Here is a 17,033-nt window from a genome sequence, read left to right on the forward strand (position 1 = left end):
CTTGACTGTGAAGGGCAGTGCCAAAGACCTCAGTGGAGTGGTTGGGTTCATATAAAGCCTTTAAAATTTATTTTCTTAAAATACCTCTGTTGGATATTCAGTTCATTCAGTGTTACTAATTGTCCGTAGCTCTTTTCCTCAAAATAATCAGAATTGACCTTCTTTTTTCCTTTTCTGTTTAGAGCAGTTTTCTTTTGTTAATAAAGTCAGTTCCCATGTTGTAGCCAATATAATTCTTTTTATTATTCAAAAGAAGAACACTATGCAGAGGAATGGCATTCACTGAAAGCCATGGTAAACACATGGTCAGTTCTACTAGGTGATTAAAAAGAAGATAAAACTACTGTTAACATTTTTGAGATGGTGTAAGTAGAATCAGCCAGGTTATGTCATCTCTGTCCCTGATAGTGAGATGGCAGACTGATGATTTGAATTTGGTTGGTCTTCCTTAAATTATTTATGTAATAGTCCTCTTGACACTCTTGAATTTAAAAAATTTTAGTTGATATAAAATGTATTGGTCCCTAATGCAATAGTAAGTGCTTCAAAAAATCCTCATTGAATCTTACTGGATGGCATTCTGTTTTTTGGGTACTGGGGATGTCCTAGCAGAGCTCAGCTGGCTGGAGGCCTTGACTAGCTCCTCACCTCCCAGCTGAGATTTCTTCCCTTCTCCTGCAGCAGAAGACAGTCACAATTTCAGGTTGCCTGGTTTTAAAGCAATTATACCTCTGGGGGATCTTGTTGTGTCTGATTTCTAAATGCTGGTTGTTTATAGAATTACTGCTCAGATCCCTTTAGTTCGAAATGAGCATGCCAATGAAACTAAGACGAGAAGCTGCACTCCTAAATTGGATTATCGGCTTTCCTGGTGGACCCACTTGCACGGGCCCTCCTCTGCAAAGTTGCCAGTGATTCGCGGCAGTTTAGTGCGATGGCTTACGTGGATAGTCAGGACAAGGTGCATCTAGTTAACTTCTTAGTGATTCTGTGTCTTGGGGATGCCTGTTGCCACAGTAACAGACCAACAGACCTTCCCTGCCTGTTTAAATTGGCTCTTAATTTTTATTTAAACTGTATTGAGAGGAGGGTACGATCCAACTCTCAGTTCTAAATTGGCATTCTCCAAGACAAACATTTTAAAAGAACAAAGCCAAAACATTCAGGAAATTGTCTCTTTCTTCCTCTGCTGTCTGCTGTTTGGAAATCCCTTTTCTATTTTCCTTTGTAACATGGAGTTGTAATCAATACAGCTATTTTTCTACAATAGCAATTCATACAGCTTGTTTTCATGCCTCTCTCTTTTTGTTGTTATTGTTTGGCACTGACATAATTGATGAATGTCAACACAACTGGCGGATGGATTGGCATCTTTGAAATAACTGCTGCTACTGAGGCCCACAGAGGCAGGACACAGGTGCCATTTCCCACCTGGAAGAAAAGTGAGTGGGTCCCTTCATCTCTCCCCATGCTGAAGGAGTCTTAGAAGAATTAGCAGACTTGAAGAACATAGAAGAACTTTTAGGTAGACCAGAACTGGGTCTAATTTCAATCATGTCTCCTTTTCATTTCTTGGAAAGGACTTGATTGGAAGGTGTGTTGAGGAAGCAACTCTAATTTAAGTATGACACCTTTGCAGTTAAATAATAAGAGATAACTTGTCACCTTCCCAGAATTTTTTTATTATTTATTTTTAAATTTAAATTTAAATTAGAAACAAGGTTGCTTCACAAGTCAATTCCAGTTCCCTCTCTGTTTCCCCCCTCCTCCCGTGCCCTCCTCCCAACCCCCCCAATATCCCCTCATTTTCCCAGGGAGGGTGAGGCCCTCCTTGGGGGTATCCATAGTCTGTCATTTCATCCAGGGCAGGGTCTAGACCCTCCCCCAAGAGTTCAGGGTGAGAGTGCATCTCACATTGTTGGATGGGAGTCCAAAGTCCATTTGTATAACTGGGATAAATACTGATCTACTGTCCAAGGCTCAATAGATTACCTAGGCCTCCTCACTGACACCCACATTCAGGGGGTCTTGATCAGTCCCATGCTGGATTCCCAGGCATCAGCCTGGGATTCAAGAGTTAACCTTTGTCAGGTCAGCTGTTTCTGGGGGTTAAACCAGCCCAGTCTTAATCCCTTTGGTCATTAGTCCTCCCTCTCTGTTACTGGCTTTCTTGAGTTCAGCTCAGTGCTTAGCCATGGGAGTCTGCCTCTGCTTCCATCAGCCACTGAAGGAAGGTTCTGTTTCCCAGACTCTGTGGCCATGGGATTGTAGGCTGGCACTCCCCAGATCTATGTCTAAAATCCATATATGAGAGAGTACATGGCATGTTTCTCTTTTTGTGACTGCATTACCTTACTCAGGATGGTTTCTTCTAGTGCCATTCATTTGCCTGCAAATCTCAGGATTCCATTGTTTTTTCTGCTGAATAGTACTCCATTATGTAAATGACCACATTTTCTCTATCCACTCTCCAGTTGAGGGGCATTTAGATTGCTTCCAAGTTCTGACTATTACAAATAATGCTGCTATGAACATAGTGGAACACCTTCCCAGAATTTTAGAATGGACAATTAACTATGGCTATGTGAGGCAGATTGATGTCCGAGTTTCAAAACTATTCCAACACAGGGATGATACAAGACCAGAAGCAGGACTGTTGCACCCTTGGAGGATAAAGACAAGGATATTGATAGCCTGCATGCCACCTTAGCCATGAACACGAGTATTTTATCTTTTAAACCTAGGGGAATAAAAATGTAACAACACACTGACTGGCAGGTGCTAATGAGAACAAAGGAGCCAAATGAGAAAATGGGATATATTTACCTTTAGTTAGATACCATGTACTAAATGCCACTTGACCTTCCTGATAGGATAGGAAATGTTTTTATTTGTAAAGAGATTCTTTAAAAATAGCCATTAAAGTTAAAGCATTCATGCTCACTGGGAAATCAGACTCACTGGTGACTCAGCTCACCTCTGCCCACCAACCCAGCTCCACCCACACATCCGATGAAGCCCTGGGCTCAATCTTAACTTTGCATTAGAATCCTCTGCGCAGTTCTCGGAAATCTTCAAGCACAGTCTCACAGATAAATTAATCAGGGGCTCTAGCATTCTTTTAAAAATGCCCCACGTGGTGTGAACTGTGGCTTCTGGCAAGGAGCAGGAGAGCTGATGGTCTTTACGGTGTAGAGAATTCACTAGTAACAGAGAGAAAACATACTTTATGATGTAGGGAACAAAAGAGAGATGCTTTCCATGGCACTACTTTGGAACTTTTATAGTCAAGAAAAAAATTATCTAAAATAACTGCTGGACATAGCAGACAACCAAGACAAATGCCATTTATTAACACCTTCTCTTTGACTAAGGACCCAGTAGAGGTCCAGAGTATGTGTGTGTGTGTGTGTTCACATGTATGCGAATGTGGGAGACAGAGTTCAAACTTCAGTGTTGTTCCTAGGGAGCTATCCATATTTCTTTCTTTTCTTTCTTTCTTTCTTTCTTTCTTTCTTTCTTTCTTTCTTTCTTTCTTTCTTTCTTTCTTTCTTTCTCTCTCTCTCTCTCTCTCTCTCTCTCTCTCTCTCTCTCCTTCCTTCCTTTCTATCTCTCTTCTTTCCTCCCTCCCTCCCTCCCTCCCTCTCTCTCTCTCTCTCTCTCTCTCTCTCTCTGTCTGTCTCTCTCTCCCCCCTCTTTCTTTCCTCCTTTCTTCCTTTTTCTTCTGTCTGTCTTCCCAAGACAGGGTCTTTCACTGGGATTTGGGGTTCACTCTATAGGCTAAGCAACCTGTTTAGACAACTCTAGAGATCCTCCAGTCTCCATCCGCACAGCACAGGACTCCAAGTATGTACCAAGACACCTGGCTTCTGAAGCCAGTGCTAGAACCTCAGTCGTCATCCTTGTAGGCTAAGAACTTTACTACCTGGGCCATCTCCTGAACCTCTTCATAAATGCCTTTCTATGTTATATCTCTCCATCTTCCTAGTGATCCCCTGAGAAAGATGCATTCTTTTAATTGTCAAATTAGAGATAGCCTCCAAGCAATATGACAGTTAGGACACAGCCACCCTTGGAGCTGAGAGACCCCCCCACTTCCCATTGTATTCATTTTCCTATGACTTCACTTGATTTAGGGCTTCATAGTCCTTCACTTTCTCTGTTTATAGCCATCTTGCAGATCCAAGGGAATGGGGCTTTCCCAAGTTCTTTGTTACCTACAACTGCCTCCATGTGCTCCCTCACTAGTCACTTTTCCTATAGATTTTGTTTTTCCATCTTCTCACATCCCACCTCTTTCTAAACTTTCCTTGCTAAGGCCAATATTAAAATGCTTACATTGCTCATTTCAAGTGCCGTTTCCTGGAACAAGGAACCCTTTTGTTTATAACCATCATTTGGGTACATTCAACTCACAACGTGTATTTCATTAAACACAATCAAGCACATGGAGAAACTGAAGTGAAGCAGCATCGCTGTTTATTTAGGATTTGAAATGTTTCCATAGGGTAAGAATGTGGCCACCAATCTTCAGCCTGATGAAACTGTACCGGTGCCTAAAGGATCTTTCCTATAAATCAAGACCAAAAACGGATAAATCAAAAGCAAAGGAGCCATGTACTTCATGTTCAGAATTTGCAATGGGTAAGTTCCTATTACTCATGCTTTGTCTGAAGAAATCCAAGGGCTGCTAAGAGTCTGACCTAAAATGATGTCTTGAAGAATGGTGTGGATTGGAGGTGCATCCTTGTGTAAGTCATGAAGAATAATGCCCCTGTCTGCAAATAGATGATTAGTTGTAATTGAGGTTCCTGTTTCTAATATAGTTTGGGAGAAGGCCTATTAAAATATCAATAGACTGCCTCCATTTATGTAGCGTTGTGGTGGATATAATTGGCGAGTGTCTCGTTTTTCCACGTTCTTCCACTTATTTATGAGTGTCACATAGTAATGAAAAGATAGGCTGTAATGAACCACTGCCAGGCACAACAGTTCCCAATGTGGCTAAGAGTTTCTTTTCTTTCTGATAAAACTGCTTCTTTTTTTTCCTCCCCATAATCATTAGGCTGTGTTTTGATGATAAAACAGAATTAGAAAGTTGGATATCCATAATTAATACATGTTTACTATGCCAAATGCTTTCTTGCAAGAGAAAATAATTGTCAGGAACAGTAGGGAGGGGTCACTCAATTCTTTTGCTTTTTCCTTTTATATTCTTTGTGTGCTTGTGTGCGTACGTGGCATGCCTCTGTGTGTGTGTGTGTGTGTGTGTGTGTGTATGTGTGTGTATACACTGTGTATATATGTACTGTGTACATGTTTCTGTGTGGCTGTGAGTGCAGAGGCAAGAACTTGACATCACGTTCTTTCTCTATTTCTCTCCACTTTATTAATGTGCATGCATATGGGAAGGGGGTTGTGAGTACACACACGCATGGCATGCATGTAGAGATAAGGGGAAAACCTAGTAGACTGTTGCCTCTCTTTTTACTTTACATGGGCTCCAGGATCAAAACTCAAGTCACCATGCTTGTGTGGTGAGCACATTCCACACTTAATTTTCTCACCCATCCCCTAACTTAGTTTTTAAAAGTCTCTTGCCTATGCTGGGGCCCAGTGACTGGCCAGATGGGCTAGCCAGGGGCTCTGGGAATCCCATCTTCTTCTCAGCACTGGAGTGACAGGTGTGAAGAGTCATGACTGGCCTTTACGTGGGTCCTGGGGGTCTAAAGTCATGTCCTAATGCTTGTGTAGCAAACACTGTACCAACTGAGCCATCACCATGCCCCAGCCCTGGTGATTTTCATTTGAGAAACACATTCATTAGTTGATGTAGAGAAGGTGTGTCTTGGGTGGCTATAAGGAGGAGGGGGGGCGTTCAAGGCATTTACTATGGTTTTCTTTCTTTCTGACATGATTACAAGTGGGAAACAAAATGTGTTTACCAAACCATGAGAAAATAAGATAGTTATGCAATTAGCTACAAAATTTGAAAATCCCAACGAAACATGGAACCATTGTCCTATCTGGAGCACCCCACCAAGATTCCTTTAGGAAAATAAAAAGGTTATTATTTTCAAACATGGGCTTATTTATAGTTTTCACATTGAAAAAGGTCCTAACATTTTTGATGAAAATCAGAAGTAATGTGTGTCTTGCCTCAAGAATGATGGGTTTGTGTCTGTCCCTAGAAATCATTAAGCCTCATCGTCTCTCTTCTGTGTAACCCCATGTTGTGCTGGAGTCATAGAATTTTCTTCCTGCTCCTTTTTATTGGTGGTATTTATGTGTTTTATTGATTATGTGACATAATAAAACATAGCAAGTTGGGGCTGTGTGTGCCATATATTTTGTTCAACAGCGAATGCAGAATGTTAGGGCTATGCGAGCCACTTGAAACATCTTGCTGAGATATAAATAGATTTATAATGACTGCTAGGCTCTGTGCCTGCAAAATACCCTGGTAGGTAGCTCATTATAGAGGTAACATCATTAATAAAATAGCTGAAAATTTTTACACGTACAGGGATTGTACTTATGCCCATCACTGGGAGGAAAATACCTAGCATAGGCATAACCTGAGACTCATTTTAAAGCTATAATTTATCATCATTATCTATGTATTATAATGGCAAAACAGGTTTAATTGCTTTTGACTGGACTGGCATGAAGATGAGGAGAAAAGTTAGTAGCAGATGGCCCCACTGTCAAAACTGCAATCTCTCAGCCCAAAATAATGTAGCAGACCAAACAAGGCATGCATCTAGCTTCTAGCTTTGTCTCCTCTTAAGAGGTACGGATTAGCATTTTCTGGTGTTATAATAGTTTAGAGAGAAGTGGAAGTAGTGATTATTTACAGGAGATTAAAATAGCTGTGAAATTCATCTCTGGCAGGTTTTAATGGTCTCACATTTTTGATTAACAAATATTTGCTTTCAGTATGACTTAGTGGGTTTAAGAAATATTTCTCTCTCTGCTTTATAATACTTTAGGTCTGGTATGTGAACATTTTAGAAGATGTCTGTTTGGTTACTGCATGATATTCATTCTTTCCCCTCTTCATATCTTTGAATGATGTCAGTAACTAGGTTACCTCTTTTAGAATAATCTGTTGGAAAATAGTTTACCCATCAGTCCTTAAATGTGTATGTGCCTTATGTCTTACTGTGTGTTAAGTTCCTCTGTGACTTTGTCCATCCCAGTATGGTCTGTGTTCCTATTTCATACACAACACAGATGGATAAATGAGATTTGTCTAAAAGATTTTTAAAAGAAAAAGAACTTACCTAATTATGGAGACCCTCAACAATTCAAAGAATTTAAGACCAAACCTATGGAAATAAAAATAAAAAATTAAGTCTTCTCTGGCTTTTAAGACACCAGTGGCCCAAGAAGAACACAATTATCAGGTGGTAGATTACACTGTTGGCTGGTCAATGCGAGTAAATTAACTGCTCCAGCTGATGGAAGAGAAATGCCAGCTTTAGCAACTTAAGTGAAGGTGACATGCTATCTGCAAAATAATGCGAATTTGAAAGTGCAGTTTAACCCCAAAGTAAAAGGAAGGGGACAAAAAGAGAATGGAGCAATCTGGCAGCCTAAAATAATGTGCGACAGAGAAATTATTCGGAAATGGAACTGGTTATAGAGATACAGATTTATTATTTGGCTGCTGTCATGATAAATTTGCCTCAGCTATGCCCATACATGTTACAGTGCTCATGTCTGAGGTGAGTGGAGATGTTGCAGAGGGCTTTGCACAATTGAAAATCCCCATTCTGAAACTATAAGTAGGTCCATGATCTTTCTTAAGGGTATGTTTATCACACACACATGCACACATACATATTGTATTTGAAAAGGCAATGAGGTATTAGTGAATTGAGAGGTACTTATACAGTAATGGATTGGAGAAGATGAAGATGGGTTGTAGAGTATCTATTGATGTAAACAGTGGAGGACACTATTTCAGTGGCTTTCAAATGAATCCTTCAATCTAATGCTCAATAGTGACTTTTAATGCCTGGTACCATGTGGATCAATGCTATTCAGGTGATATCTATCATATCTTTATTACCAAATATTTCAACTTAATCTCAACATATTTTTCTTGCTTTTAGGGTCTCATACAGCAGATGCTGGTAGATAGTCATCATGAATAAGTACTTAACTTAATATTATGTAAAGTAGAAAGGCCAGGCATTCAGATACACACCTGATGCCAGCACTTGAGAGGTTAAGGGAGGAAGGCTTTAAGATTCAGTCCAATCTAGGCTACACAGTGAGACCCTATCTCAAGCCCAGAACAAAGCACACACCAGCAGAGGCTCCAGTGGACAGATATTTTAGATGCAGGAGAGGACTATACTTTGCGTGTTGAAGTTCCCGAAGACCCACATGTTAAGGTGTGGGTCCTCAGGTTGGTATCATCACTGGAACTTGAGGTCCTCACTGCTCACTTCTCAACAGAACACTCAGAAGTTGGAGGGAGAAACACCATGACCAAAGCAACGTGGGGAGGAAAGGGTTTTTTTTATTCAACTTCCACTCCTGCATCACAGTTCAACATCAAAGGAAGCCAAGGCAGCAGGACCTGGAGGCAGGGGCTGATGTGGAGGTCATGGAGAAGCCTTGCTTACTTGCTTGCTCCTTGTGGTTTGCTCAGCCTGTTTTCTTGTTTTTATTTCCTCTTCCTTTTTAAAAAAATTTAAGTTAGAAAGAAGCTTGTTTCACTTGTCAATCGCAGCCCCCTCTCCGTCCCCTCTTCCTCCCTCCCCCACCCTCCCCACCAGACCCACCAGGTCCCCACCCAATCTCCACTCCAATGCCCAGAGAGGGTGAGACTGTCCATGGAGGATCTCCAGAGTCTGTCATTTCATCCAGGGCAGGGCCTAGGCCCTCCCCCAAGTGTTCAGGCTGAGAGAGCATTCCCTCATTGTGGCATGAGCACTCAAAGTCTATTTGTACGCCAGGGATAAATACTACCCAAGACCCCATATATTACCTAGGTCTCCTCACTCACATTCGGGGGGTCTGGGTGAGTCCCATGCTTTCCACACAGTCATCAATCTGGGGTCCAAGAGCTCCCCCTTGTTCAGGTCAGCTGTTTTTGTGGGTTAAACCAGCCCAGTCTTAAGTCCTTTGCTCATCATTTCTCTCTTTCTAACACTGGATTCCAGGAGTTCAGTTCAGTGTTTAGCTGTGGGTGTCTGCTTCTGCTTCCATCAGTCGCTGGGTGAAGGTTCTATTTCTCAGACTCTCTGGCAGTGGGATTGTATGCTGGCACTCCCCTGATTCATGTTTAAAATCCATATATGAGTGAGTACATGCCATGTTTCTCTTTTTGTGACTGGGTTACCTCACTCAGGATGATTTCTTCTAGTGTCATCCATTTGCCTGAAAATTTCAAGATTCCATTGTTTTTTTTTCTGTTGAGTAGTACTCCATTGTGTAAATGTACCACATTTTCTCTATTCACTCTCCAGTTGAGGGGCATCTAGGTTGCTTCCAGGTTCTGGCTATTGCAAATAATGCTGCTATGAACATGGTGGAACAGGCATCCTTGTTGTATGAATGTGCATCCTTTGGGTATATGCCTAAGAGTGGAATTGTTGGATCTTGAGGTAGACTGATTCCTATTTTCCTGAGGAATTTCCATAATGATTTCCAAAGTGGCTGTTCGAGTCAGCCCTTCCACCAGCAGTGAAAGAGTGTTCCCTTTCCCTACATCCTCTGGAGCATAAACTGTCATTGGAGTTTTTTATTTTAGCCATTCTGACAGGAGTAAGATGATATCTCAGAGTTGTCTTGATTTGCATTTTCCGGATGGCTAGGGATGATGAGCACTTAAGTGTCTCTCAGTCATTTTAGACTCCTCTACTGAGAATTCTCTATTTAGTTCTGTACCCCACTTTTTGATTGGATCCTTTTCAGCCTGCTTTCTTATAGAACCCAGGACCACCAACCCAGGGACAATTTCAACCAAATGGGCCAGACCCTCTCCCAACAGTCACTAGTTTACAGCCTGATATTATGGAGTCACTTTCTCAATGGAGGGTTCCGAGAGAGAGAGAGAGAGAGAGAGAGAGAGAGAGAGAGACAGAGACAGAGACAGAGACAGAGACAGAGACACAGAGAGAGACAGACAGAGAGAGACAGACAGAGAGACAGACAGATAGACAGAGAGAGAGAGACAGATAGTTAGAGAGAGAGAGAGAGAGAGAGAGAGAGAGAGAGAGAGAGTCCCAAGAATGGAAGTGCCCTAGCAATTCAAGGATAGCCCCTCCCCAATATCAGACCACATTTTCCAACCAACACCCTCATCTCCCAAGTCTGTGTATGGAGAAGGAGGGTTTTTCTTGAGCATACCCTGACAATCCTTCTCTGAAAACTGGCTTCTTTTGTATGTTAATCCTGACGTTTCATCTCCCAGTCTCTATTCTCCTGCACAACCACATCATTTTTATAGTATACATTAACTAAACAACTTATAACATACAGGCACCTTTCCAACATGCATGTTCATGTTTTGTGTTCACAGTAGCTCAGTGTAGTTGATGCCTCACAGGATGAAACTGTAGTTTTTGAGCTGTGCAGGTCTCACAATTACTGGGGATCACTTGAATCTCAGGGTGTGTGTTGTTGCCACTAGACTTTGCTGTTGTTTTGGGAGTTTAGATTGGAATTTGTAGGCCTTGAGGGTGGGCATTATTCTGGAACTGCAGTTTTAGTTTATCACATTAGTAAAATTAATGTGCATAGCTAAGCAGTTCAGTTGACCTTAGAGTTTATAGTTACAGAATTTTAAAAGGCAGATTCTCCCACCCCTCGAAATGTCTCTTTTATATTTAAATTCATCTTGTGTGTGTCTATAGAATTGGTTAGACTCCAAAAGTCCCAGAGAACAGGAAGATTACTTGCATCCTCTTGTTTTATTAAAGAGGGATTGTTTTATGTTTTGAACAAATAAACAACAATCAGATTAGTGTAAAGTAGAAGCTATTAATTAAAAGCAAGGGGGGAAGTTTTGATATAATAAAATCCATTTCATCTAATTCCTCCATGGTGATTTATGCCGTTGTCTTCTAGAACAACCCGAAAAGAGCATTTGGAATTGCGCTGCTGGAAGTGCACATCTTACTGTAATGTATAATTATAGTCTACTATAGCAGCTTATATTATCTTTTAAATATTTATCCCTTTGAATAATTGGATTTAGGAGATGTGAATTCATCTGGTGGGTATGCTATTAATTTTTCATATATTTTGATTGTATACCAATCGTTCACTTGTCTACTACCAAGTAAAATGCAACTGAATACCATGCAAGTTTACAACAAAATTATTCATCGTCCTGGATCCTGTTGAATATTTATATCTAAAATAACATACTTGCTGCAAATGAGGCAAACCCTGTTCTCACTTACCTATCACGGTGGCTAATAATTAATTTGATGGTAACCTTCTATTTCACTTTCCTTTGTAGTTGAAAGTCACGATTAAAAATAAATGAAGACAATATTACATCAAAACCATTCCAAAGCTCAAAGAAGGGTGTAGCTGTTACCATGGAGCCCACCGAGGGGCTTGCCAGCAGAGCTTGGCAGAGCTGCCTGGACAAAATGGGCTGAACTTTTGTTTTCTACAGAAGCAGTAAGACTCCAAAGCCTATGTTGACAGGTAATGAGATTTAATTCATAAGGGGGAAAAATGGAGATAGAAAGAGGGAAAAATCCATATTCATTGTTTAATCAAATAAAATACTTTCTGAGGATTCTGGGAACTGTCCCTGGCTAGTTGCAAAGCGATGCTTTGATAGCTGTAAACAAATTGTTTTAGGAATAACTTCTTAATCAGGGAAGAGAAGCCCCATTCTCTACTTGATCTTGCCCTTTGGGTGGTCCCAGGCAGAAAGCAGCAGTCTTCCCCCCCGACACCAGGCTTCTGAAAAGCCATCTAGCATTTGCTGACAGCTGTAGACCCCGGTTTTTGTTAGGATAACAAACACCCTGCGTTGAGGACAGCATCAAGCCAGCTTGCAGTATGCCCAATTAGAGAAGCTAAAATCTCATTTGTTTCGCCATGGGAGCCCCCTGAAAGCACACCGTTTTGGCCTCATTACAGTATTTTTAACTTTACAAAAACAATTTCATTATGGAAATTAAAGAAGCTCATTTGGCCTTAGCATGTATGCTGAAGTTAATAAATTCCACAAGTATTTCAACTACCACAGCATGGAGTTTTGTCTTCACTTAATCACACACAATAGTTACTTTAAAAATTCACACACACACACACACACACACACACACACACACAAGCACGAGTTTCTGAGGAAATTATCGTTTTTGTTATTTTCTTTGATTGAAAAGAAAACCAAACCAAACTTCCAGAAAAATCTTAACGTCAACTATGCTAGAGCAGGATAAATAGGTGACGCTGGTGTCTTTGGACACTGATAACATGAGTGCACACCTGTGACACACTGGTTTTATGTGTCACTGGGAAGTAACAGTGGCCCAGAGCACAACATTGAAATAAGACCCTCAGCTCACATGTAAAAGGGTTTAGAGTTTCCAGTTGCTACTGTTTGAAGAGGAAGGGAGTTTTCTGTTTTACAGGAGAGCTCTGTGCTCCTAGCAAGAAGGAAAAATAACATGACAGGTTATAAGTCAGTGGTGTGTGGCAGAGGGTTGGAATTGAGACTTCTCCTTTAAAAATATTTTAATTATTCTCTATGTAGCTATATTGTTAGGTATCAGAGGTGAAGCTCCCTGTCATTTCTAGGAGACACAATCTCACAACAGATGTCCTGGTCCTCTGGCTCTTGTATTCTTTCTGACCCCTCTCCTGTAATGTTCATGAGCCTTAGATGGACTTGTATTGTGGCTATAGATGCTGGGGTTAGAAACCCACCATGAATTGTTCTCTGAATTTTGACAAGTTGTGGTTATCTGCACTGGTCTGTACTGTCTGTCTGTTGCAAAGAGGAGTTTGTTTATTTTTTTATAGCTTTAGAAAGATTAATGTCCCTGGAATTGTCAGTGCAGGGCTGGCCAGATCCTGTGTCATGGGTTGAATTTATTAAGATTAGTTGCAATCCGAGAAAGGAAGCTATATGCCAAAGAATTACATTTCTATTTTTTATTTATCTCTCCATAGTTTAAAAACTTTGAAGTGACCTTACCTGGATCTAATTTGAATTAGTAAATAATGAAGTAAAACAGAAGACTTCTAAACTTACAGTAGGCAGTCTAGGTAAATCATTTTGCTATGGACACAGGACCCTGGTGAAGGTCAGTGACAGAGTGCTGGTTTAGGAGACCCTGGGTTAATCCTCAGCACACACACAATGAATGAATATAGAAAATGATTTTAAATTAAAATAAGAGGTGGAAAACAATTGTAAAAAAACTGCAATAATTTGGACAAGTCATAATTATACCTTTCTGCTACATGGAATTCTACACATTTTGTCTGTTTTCTCCTAGTGCTTTTCTATAAATGTTCATCCAGTTCCCACTTACATTTTATGTCATCCATCTATCTATCTATCTATCTATCTATCTATCTATCTATCTGTCTGTCTATTATCTATCTACCTATCCATCTATCTGTCTATCTATCTATCTATTTGTCTGTCTGTCTATTATCTATCTACATATCCATCTATCTATCTATCTGTCTATCTATCTATCTATCTGTCTATTATCTATCTACCTATCCATCTATCTATCTATCTGTCTATTATCTATCTATCTATCTGTCTGTCTATTATCTATCTACCTATCCATCTATCTGTCTATCTATCTATCTATCTATCTATCTATCTATCTATCTGTCTGTCTATTATCTATCTACCTATCTATCTATCTATCTGTCTGTCTATTATCTATCTACCTATCCATCTGTCTATCTATCTATCATCTTATCTAGTTATCTATTATCTTTATATCTATTTATCTATCAGCTATCTATAATCTATCTACCTATCCTCCATTTATCTAACTACATATTTATCTACTATCTACCTATCATCTATCTACCTACTTATCAACTTACCTACCTATTTTGTCTTTCTGGGGAGAAGTTGAATGATGCTGTTTGTGGTTCCAAGTCTTGTTAATTTTTATCAGTGAGCTTTGTTGGTTTATTGTCTTTTCTGAGAAATGTAGAAAAACTCATAGGAAGAGCTATTGACTTCATGAGATTGTCTCATTGCTGAGTGATATCTGTCTTCTGTGTTTATAATACAGTTGCCTCATCAGTCTAAGTTTATATTATCAGTCATCTATTTAAATATTTTTGGACCTTATTTTGTTTTCCAAATGATAATCAACTATTGAACTAAAGTGAGATGTTGGTTCCAGTCTAACAAAAAAGTGTTCAAACATTGAAGGATCATATTTCACCAAAACTTAGTATCTTTGTACATTAATCCTGAATAAACTTATATAGTCTCTGAAGGTCAGACATGAGAAAGTGGTTAGTCTATCTGTTTCTGGTTGAATTAGTGTTCTAGGGATGGATGTGATAGTAAAATAGTATAGTCTAGGGATGGCTTGAAAACAATATTGTCTCACATTAGTGAATACCAAACATCTAAACTTAAGATGGAAATAGGGGAAGATCCCTTCAAAACCTATAGAGGAAACCCAACAGTCAGGAAGCTGAGGCAGAAGGATCATGAGTCTGAGATCAGCCTGAGATACAGAAAATAACCCTGTTTTTAAAAGACCAGCCAACATCAATAACAAGACCTACAGGGGCTCATCCTCGTCTACCTCTTAGCACTTGGTATTGACTGATACACATTGGTCTTCCACAGATCCAGCCTTCTAGTCTCAGCTTTCATTACCCCATGGCCATCTTCTCCTTATAAGAGCCCTGCTTTTATTCCTGTGCTCCGACTTCTCAGTTTTATAAAGATACCAGCTGTATTTAGCTGGAGTTCACCTTAATCATGTCATCTTCACAGAATCACATCTTTAAAGATCACATTTCCAAATGAAATCACATTTGTAGGTACCAGATGATAGAGCTTGGGGGATAATGGAGACACAACTCAGGCAATATCAAGACTCTTTCATGAAGTTAGAATATAGTGTTGGCTTAAAATCAATTATACACACATATATGTAAGTATATGTGTATACACACTACACATATATGCACATACATATATACACAGATACATATATGCACATACATGTGTGTGCATATACACATATGTATGTGTATATATTACATAGATGGATATATGACTGTAGCTAAAAGAACCTACTTTCTAGATGGTTCAGTCACATGGCTGGCATGCTGGAGCAGGCTGTAATGAGGAGCCTCAGTCATGTCCCCCCCAACCTCCTCCCCCTGCCTCCTGCTGTGGATCTTTCCACAGCTGTGCAAATCATAGGGAAGGCATTTTGTTTCTATTACTTACCATTAGATGTATGGCTGAGCCCCTAAGTTAATGGGCTCTCCTTCACTAGAACAAAATACCCTAGTGATTAATGTAAAAGAGAAAAGTTTTATTTGGGTTTAATGGTGGTTTCAGTCCATGATCTTTTCCCTCTTGTTTGGAGCTTGTGGTAAGGCAGACTATTATGGTACTCTAAATGGAATTGATCTTACGATGTCAGAAAAGGCAAAAGCACAGAAAAGGGACAAGGGTCCTAATGTCCCCCTCAATGGCATGATATCAGTGACCTCACTTTCTTCCAGCAGGCATCATTTCCTCGTATTCCCATCACTTCCTCACAGCACATCAGACTGGGGACTAACTCTTTATCAAATGGTCTTTTGGGGACTTTTCAGGTCCAGATTACACCAGTCCTTGAAAAAGAAGGGAGAGTAGCATGAGAAAGGTCTATAAAATTATTTAGAGACACTTTTATGACACCAAAAATATTCAGAAATGAAGAACTAAGGAAATGGGAAATATGTATTTTTTGGGGGTAGGTGAATGTGACACTCTTGTTTCTGTTTTTTTCTCTCTCTCAATGTCAAGGTGCCTTACTACATCAGTATCCCCTGAGCATCATCACCACCACAAACAAATCTCTTTGGAGTGTCTCCCAGCCCTTGCTAGTTATCCTGTAGCATCTAACCCATTGTCTACTTACCAGCAACTCAATCAAATTTGATGGACCAGTGATGGATTGAGAGTTCTGGCACATCCAGGCACCTTTGTGTCTTCTCTTTGGTGAGGACAAGTACTTCAAAGAAGTTATGGACAACAGTGCCTTCTTCACTAGCAAGACGAAGACAGCTGAAACTCCAGAGCGTTCACAGAAAGGGTTGTGTAATGAAGGAACCAATTTTAGCACCTCTACTGAGAATTACACAACAGTCAACTCTGTGAATCAATTTGATTGAAACATTCTCTTTCTGAGTCCTAACATCCCCTACTTTGAAATTTTGTGGCAATTTTGTTTGGTTTTTAATTGGTTCTTATTGGCTCTTTCAATAGTATAACTTATTTACCTGCTTTTGAAAAAAATTTTCCTTTAGTAAATGCCTTAAAAATATAGTCTTCAAATATACCAGAATAATCTTGCAATTGACAAAGACAATCATCTTGTTCATAAATAATGCTTCAGTTTCAACATTATTTATGTAGTGATGCTCCAGAATGTTCTCCAGATCTTTCCAGGAATCTATGAATTGTGATATGTGCTTTTAAGAAAACTTCACATAAAGTTCTCCATTCTTGCTTTACCTAGGGATATTGTGCTACTTGTGTTTTGACATCAGAGACTCAAAGAAAACCTTGTCCCAATCTCATACTTGTCTTTTTCTTTGCTTTTCTTTCAGCTGAGACAGTGGTTCTCACCCTTCCTAAGACCCTTTAATACAGCTCCTCATGTTATGGTGACCCCAACCATGGCATTATTTCATTGCTACTTCATTACTGTAATTTTGCTATTGTTATGGATTGTAATGTAAACATCTGATGTTCAGGGTGTCTGATATGGAACCCCAAACGGATTGCGACCCACAGATTGAAAGCCACTGGTTTTAAATGTGTCATGTTG

At 39.9% G+C, this 17,033-nt stretch overlaps 1 long non-coding RNA gene across 1 annotated transcript; it reads left to right on the forward strand.

Annotated features, from left to right (window-relative positions):
- Positions 1 to 672: 672 nt before the first annotated feature.
- LOC121143108 lies at positions 673 to 16,716 on the forward strand. The gene is made up of 4 exons (XR_005880218.1): positions 673 to 1,442; positions 4,508 to 4,644; positions 11,486 to 11,679; positions 16,007 to 16,716. It is a non-coding gene; the product is annotated as an uncharacterized LOC121143108 (long non-coding RNA).
- The last annotated feature ends 317 nt before the right edge of the window (positions 16,717 to 17,033 follow it).

Source organism: Mesocricetus auratus, unplaced genomic scaffold, assembly GCF_017639785.1.
Source record: "Mesocricetus auratus isolate SY011 unplaced genomic scaffold, BCM_Maur_2.0 Super-Scaffold_100011, whole genome shotgun sequence".
Lineage (NCBI taxonomy): Eukaryota > Metazoa > Chordata > Mammalia > Rodentia > Cricetidae > Mesocricetus > Mesocricetus auratus.